Source organism: Rhipicephalus sanguineus, chromosome 2 (genome assembly GCF_013339695.2).
Source record: "Rhipicephalus sanguineus isolate Rsan-2018 chromosome 2, BIME_Rsan_1.4, whole genome shotgun sequence".
In the NCBI taxonomy this organism is placed as follows: domain Eukaryota; kingdom Metazoa; phylum Arthropoda; class Arachnida; order Ixodida; family Ixodidae; genus Rhipicephalus; species Rhipicephalus sanguineus.
Window position 1 is genome coordinate 133,232,977 of NC_051177.1, and position 7,908 is coordinate 133,240,884.

Here is a 7,908-nt window from a genome sequence, read left to right on the forward strand (position 1 = left end):
ACCAAATAATTGTCAGGATAATCAATGAAAATTAAGGCATTGAGTTCAATAAAAGAACAGATGCTTTTCTTGCGAGCAGCTGAGATCGTTGCGGCACATGGCGGAACAGATTTAAACCACGTGCTTCTTTCTACGTGGCCTCCGAGATCAGCTACGGCAGCGCGAGGAAACACAACATAATCAAACATGTACACCAGGGCACACAACACCGGCGTGCCAGTGCCGCTACTACGCAGCTTAGTCAAAAATTAGGGTCGCCTCCAATTTTTATATTTGCGCGCCTTCGAGTAAACGAGGACATCATAATGCTACAGGTAGCTTGTTTAATAACTATTCACAATGCACAGCGCAGGGTGGACAAGATGGCGACAGTCCAGCAACAACCAGCAAGCGACGTCGTCTTCCTCTTTCATACAGCCACGCTGTCTGGTATCATAACCCCCCGGCGGTAGAAGCACCGTCTCGGTGCTTAATCTACACAGATGTGGTCGAAGGAGGGTAATAAGGCTTGAGCCGAGACACGTGAACGATGTCGCTCGTAGCTGACGATGACGTCGTTGGATCGGCTGGGATGATCTCATACGTGACGTCAGTCACCTGGCGAACGACATGGTATGGTCCAGTGTACCGTGACAGCAGTTTCTCAGAAAGCCGCGCACGCCAAGTGGGTGACCAGAGAAGCACAAGAGAACCCGGAGAAAAGTGCACGTCTCTATGACGACAATCATAGAGCTGTCTTTGGTGCTCCTGCGAAGCTTCTAGGCGGTTACGGGCGAGTTGGCGCGCGTGGTCGGCGCGGGCGATGGCTTCGGCGGCATATTCGGTGGCGGAGGGCAGCAAAGTGTCCAAGGGTAGCGCGGGTTCTCGTCCGTATAGGAGATAGAATGGCGAGTAGCCGGCAGTGTCGTGACGCGAGGAATTGTAGGCGAACGTCACATATGGCAAATGAATGTCCCAGTCCTGGTGATCAGCCGCAACGTATTTCGCGAGCATGTCGGTTATGGTCCTGTTGAGGCGCTCCGTGAGACCGTTTGTCTGTGGATGGTACGAAGTTGTAAACTTGTGCTTGGTATTGCAAGACCGCAGGATTTCTTCAACGACAGCTGAGAGGAAGGTGCGGCCACGGTCAGTGAGAAGTTGGCGTGGGGCTCCGTGCACTAAAATTATGTCGTACAACAGAAAGTCCGCAACGTCGGTAGCGCAACTCGTCGGAAGTGCTCGTGCGATAGCGTACCGCGTCGCGTAGCCTGTGGCGACAGCAATCCATTTATTTCCGGAGCTGGAGAGTGGGAAAGGGCCAAGCAGGTCGAGACCGATTCGAAAAAAAGGTTCAGCGGGAACCTCGATCGGCTGAAGGCAGCCAGCTGGAAGGGCAGACGGCTTTTTGCGGCGCTGGCAGGGCTCACAAGCGGCGACATAGCGTCGAACAGAACGGGCAAGTCCAGGCCAAAAAAACCGACGACGTACACGGTCGTATGTGCGGGAAACGCCCAAGTGGCCCGCCAAGGGAGCGTCATGAAGTTGGTGAAGGACAGTCGAACGCAGATGTGCCGGCTGTCTGGTATCAATATCAATAAACGAGCACTCGTTAATTTTCTCCTGGTAGTCTTTGTCGTTAACATTGTCAAAAAAAGGGAAAGACACGCTTTACAGAAGACACTGTTTGCGATTTCATTGTGCATATTTTTTATTATTGTACTCACGCGCGAAAGAATGATATACAAGGGTTCCAATGTGCAGTTCTTGTTTATTGCTCAATGCAGCATAGTTTTGTTTTTTCAATGGCGTACCAGTCGCCGCATCAAGATATCGGAGGGTCTGGCAGCTCCTTCAGGCATGTGTACGTGACCCCGGCAATCATGCGACGTATCAATGCGGGACGCTATACCTTCATGATGAGTACTGATTGCCTTCCTTCTATTTCTCAAGTAGGACGTACCTTCACACTTCAACTGGCAAGAATTATCACCTCATTTTATTTTTGTTGCGCTGCGGCCTGGTTGGATGCTGATATCGATGCTCTGCTTTCAGTTATTCGCCTAAGATTTCCCCCAAGAAGGATATTACCCAGCCTTCGCACGGCTGTTGCTATGCGCTACTTAGGCTTCAGCTTGCCCTATTGCTTCTTAGCGTGCCTACCATAACGTACACCCGAGAAAATTCATGCGGCACTCGCGTTACCCGTATGCAAAGACCGAGCACGAGAGTTCCTGTGTTGGTTCTGGTCTCGCCTTTCGTTTTTGCTTTATGCTTTCTTCGTGAACTCCGTATATTTGATGTTACTTTGCGCAGGCTCTTCAGTATGCGATAGTTAAGACGTTCCCCCTCCCGCCCAGAAAAATAAGAAAACAAGCTCTACGAGCCTCCCTTAGAGCCAAGGAGTCATCGATTGGACCTATGGCTGGGAAACCCGTTAACCCGCTGCTCGTGTTCTCTCATGCCGAACCTCGATGTCGTCTCTACAGATTTTTTTCTTAGGAAACTACTAAAGTGCACCGAGAAATTGATGGCAATCACGCGACAGCTATGTCAACCATTCTTTCGGAGAAAAAGTTCCGGTTGGTGAAAGGTGGCGAGTAACTTGTCATCGACTGCGTTATGACCGAGGCAGAGATAATGTTTGCTGTTTCAAATACTGATGCTAGCAATGACTTCTGTAGCACAAATATTTAAAAGAGCCCTTTTTGGCGTATTTGTTATTGGTAGTGAGAAATTACGACTGCATGTACCTCTGCGTTCGAGCCAGCTCATCCGTACAACGAGAGCCCGACGTACTGATGACGTAGATATTCGTACGCGATGTACTGGTTATGCTCAACGTGACTACTGATTAAGTTTGAGCTCGGAAAATGGGTTTTCGTTTGGAGGAATTACTTAATAAAATGTTCTTTTAGTACTTGCCGTTGGTAACTAGAACTTGATTCGCTTATTTCGGCACGTTTTTCAGTATGGTCTGCCTCGACAACAACTTAAAGGCCCACATAAAAAATAAAATGTTGTTGTTGAAATAATGAGGCTAGTGAACAGCATCACACATAAATGGTGACTGCAAAAGCCGACATCTTAGGCCTGCGGTGTCATGGTTTGCTCCAGTGTCTATATATACTCGTACGCTGTTTCTTCTTCTGCAAAAAGACACGGCTCTTGCGCTTAAATGATTTCTTGCTTTTCGCTTTAACCAGAGTGACTTGCTCTAAAAGCCCCTACAAGCCACTAATGATCTCTAGTGAGCTTTCACTAATGATTACTGAAAAAACGCCAGGCCTGCGCTGAAACCGTAGCACAGTCACAGCGAAAGCTGGAAGAGCGGCGTTTCTAGAGCCCGTTGTCAGCTCTCTTAGGGCTACAATCCAAGTACACTAGAAAGATACCCACTACGCCATAAATCAATTTTTGTGAAGTTGGGAAGCACATACTAAGCCATTATTCGTCATTCTGCGGAGAAGCGAGGCACCAGCAGCACGTCTGTAAGGCATTATGTGCACTTTGTTGACGCGACGACTGATGACGATGAAGAATTATGGCTCAGCCCTTTGTAATGGGTTGGAAGCTTTAAACGGCCCACCAGTTAAGTAATTTGCATTGGGTGACGCCCGGTTGCTATTTCCCTCTCCCGTCATGCTGTATAACATACGTTGCCGTGGGAGAGAGACGGGGTGGGGCGAAGAACTTTACTGAGACCCCAAGTAAATGGATCATGCGCTTATGGGATTCTTTGGCAACCAATACAAATGAACTTGCGAGGAACCCACTACGCTCTAAATCATTGTAATTTTACTGAGACCCCGAGGAAATGGATCATGCCCTGATGGGCTTCATTGGCAACCAATACAAGTGCACTTGCGAGGAACCCACTACGCTCTAAATCATTGTAATTTTACTGAGACCCCGAGGAAATGGAACATCTGCTTATGGGCTTCCTTGGCAACCAATACAAGTGCACTTGCGAGAAACCCACTACGCTCTAAATCACTAATTTATCTGAGACCCCGAGGAAATGGATCATGCGATTATGGGCTTCCTTGGCAACCACTACAAGTGCACTTGCGAGGAACCCACTACGCTATAAATCATTGTAATGTTTGAGAAGTAGGGCAGCAGGCACTGGGCCATTTTTCGTCATTCTACGAAGAGCCGTGGTACCTGCTAAACGCATGTAAGGCATTATGCGCACTTTGTTGATGCTGTGCCTGACGACGATGAAGAATTATGGCAGAGTCCTTTGTAATGGGTTGGAAGCATTCAACAACCTACTCATTGCGCAATTAGCATTGTGTGGCGCCTGGTTACAGAATTCGCGTTGTGCGACGCGTTGCGCGACGCTTGGTGCTTATTTTACTCTCTACCACGCTATATTGCATATGTTAATGTGGTTCCTTCCCGACATAAAGCCTGTATAGGACCTTTTTGCATAGCAGTTCCAAGCACCGGTATGGCTCAGAGGTTGAATACTGGGCTCCCACGCAGAGGGCCCAGGTTCGAACCTCGTTGCATCCTGGAATTTTTTCTTATTTCGTTTTTTTTTCTTATTTCGAGCGATACTTGGTTACGGACACCGGCGGCGGCGGCGGCGGCAGCGGCGGCGGCGGCGGCGGCAGCGGCGGCGGCGGCGGCGGCGGACAACTACGGCGCCAAAAACGGCCGGTGAAATGATCTCATAACAGCTTTCGCTGTAAAAGTCCCTTGGTCCCTAATGTGTTTGCCTAAGACGACTGGAAGGTGTAAGGCTTTTACAGCGAAAGCTGTTATGAGATCATTTCACCGGCCGTTTTTGGCGCCGTAGTTGTCCGCCGCCGCCGCCGGTGTCCGTAACCAGTATCGCTCGAAATAAGAAAAAAAAACTAAATAAGAAAAAAATTCCAGGATTGAACGAGGTTCGAACCTGGGCGCTCTGCGTGGGAGCCCAGTATACAACCTCTGAGCCATGCCGGTGCTTGAAGCTGCTTTTCTAAAAGGTCCTATACAGGCTTCATGTCGGGAAGGAACCATATTAGCATATGCAATATAGCGTGGTAGAAGAGTAAAATAAGCACCAAGCGTCGCACAACGCGAATTCTGTAACCAGGCGTCACACAATGCGAATTGCGCAACGAGTAGGTTGTTGAATGCTTCCAACCCATTACAAAGGACCCTGCCATAATTCTTCATCGTCATCAGGCACAGCATCAACAAAGTGCGCATAATGCCTTACATGGGTTTAGCAGGTACCAACGCTCTCCGTAGAATGACGAAAAATGGCAGAGTGCCTGCTGCCCTACTTCTCAAAAATTACAATTATTTAAAGCGTAGTGGGTTCCTCGCAAGTGCACTTGTATTGGTTGCCAAGGAAGCCCATAAGCGCATGATCCACTTCCTCTGGGTCTCAGTAAAATTACACTGATTTATAGCGTAGTGGGTTCCTCGCAAGGGCACTTGTATTGGTTGCCAAGGAAGCCCATAAGCGCATGATCCATTTGCTCGGGGTCTCAGTAAAGTTCTTCGCCCCCCCCCCCCCCGTCTCTTCCCACGTCAACGTATGTTACACAGCATGACGGTAGAGGGAAATAGCGACCGGGCGTCACCCAATGCAAATTACATAACTGGTGGGCCGTTTAAAGATTCCAACCCATTACAAAGGGCTGAGCCATAATTCTTCATCGTCATCAGTCGTCGCGTGAACAAAGTGCACATAATGCCTTACAGACGTGTAGCTGGTGCCTCGCTTCTCCACAGAATGACGAATAATGGCTTAGTAAGTGCTTCCAAACTTCACAAAAATTGTGATTTATGGCGTAGTGGGTACCTTTCTAGTGTACTTGAATTGTAGCCCCAAGAGAGCTTAACGGGCTCTAGAAACGCCGCTCTTCCAGCTTTCGCTGTGACTGTGCTGCGGTTTTAACGCAGGCCTGGCGTTTTTTCTTCTCAGAAGGTTTTATTGATCCCGCCCGAAAGCTCTCCACACCCATTGTAGGAGTTGGACGCTTTCTGCACATCACGCGGCTTTTCAGTGCCTCCGTGAGCTGCCCATCTTTGACTATACACACTTAACATTTTACACCCTTAAGGGTGTAAAAGTGTTGTCATTGACATTAACACTTTTTTCGCAGTGTACTGCACACTTTTTGCTTTATATACACCCTAATTAGAAAGGCGTGGGAAATGGTGGACCCATTGGCACGATGTTATTTCTCGTGATATTTCATTTTCTCATAGACGAATGATGAAGTATCATTGCTTCACAGAACGCTACAAGACTCGAGAAAATGTATAAAGAAAATAAGCAAACGCTTTTTTTGCACAGGCCCGACATGTGACCTAACGCTTCATATTTTCCACAATATATATGTCAACCGTATGAACATTTACACGAGCTATTGCCAGCACATATACAACAAATGTAGAAGCAATTAAGAGCAAAACTTGAAATAATTACTAAAACCTTTCTCGGTATAAAGCTGTAAGTGGGATAGAAAACTTCCCGCCGGAACGAACACTTTTTACAAGTTGCGGTATGAACACTTTTATATACTTGTTCACTTTGCCATTAGGACAGACAAAAGATAATTACTTTGAACAGACCAAGATATATGTTAATATAGTACAATTTACATGTGTCCTAATACAACATTGAGCAAGCAGTTCTCGAATACATAAATATACATACATTATACACTGATGCATAAAGTTTCACGACACGCTTGTTTACGCGTGTGGATTGGAAGATATATCTGTGCAATGAATTTTCGTCCACAAACATTAGAATAAACCGAGGCCTCATTGAGGTTCATTAAACATGATGGAACACAATGACACTTTCCTTTCGGTACTAATTAGCCAGCTAATGTAAAAATTTCGAAAGCTAATTACTCTTCGTCACCCGAATTCGTACCACTCATCCATGCAGGGGAAACATGCAGCGAAGTCATTATCTGTTCCGGATGTCATGCCAAGTACTTATCGAACAAATCTCCACGTTAATGACTTCCGCGTAGAAGCACTCGGAAAAGGAAAGCACAGATTAGGAAGGAAATCAATGTCACTTTAAGATGACACGCATGAGTAACAATAATGTTTGCACTTCGCTACCAAACGAGGAAGATGAGAACATGGGCGTGCACAGAGTTCTCCATCCTGGGAGGAGGGGCAAGCAGGACCGCAGCAACCTCTCTCCCCCTTCCTGTTTGTCGAGTCCGAAAGGAACAAAACAAGCTCAACCATGGATGCATAAATGAAAATGAAACAATGGCGTCCTTCTCCCCCCGGCCAGCGGAGGTAAAGGCCGGAAGTAAATTGTGCTTCGATTTCACCATCGAAGGTCCTCGGTTGCCATTGTTGTCGAGGGGCATGAGCAGCCATCACCATGCGCACTAAAGAGGCCGTGAGAGGTTCGACTGAGTAAATGCATGCGGCAGAATTGGCGCCCGCCTACAGAAGACAGAAAAGCGGTCGTCCCCCCCCCCCCTGCTCCCCTCGTGCGCGCACCTTTGGATGAGAGTTCGTAGCAAAGCGCGAATTCCATGCATGTATGCAATGTCGTCTCACATGCAGCGCCGATTTGGCGCTGCGCTTGTATCACCGTGCATGCTCGTGAAACTCAAGGCATCACAATAAGTGCAAATCATCTGCTGTAAACCCAATGATGTCTCAATGCACGCACGATGCACGTTCTGGCAACTCTCATCCCACCGCTCAAGAGTGAGAAAAGACGAACGCTATGGGAGAGGCGGTGTGAGTGAGAACTACGCACGCTATGACATCATATTTGAAGTGTAAGGCTGCAAGACGCGGCGGCGACAACGGAGACACACACACACACAGCGCCGTTTTCAACAATGTTTATTTTGCAAAAAGCACAGTTTATATTAGACCTGTGCGCCGCCGCCGCCTGTTTTTGGTCACGCCGCTCGCGCCGCCGCCGAAGTCCACAAG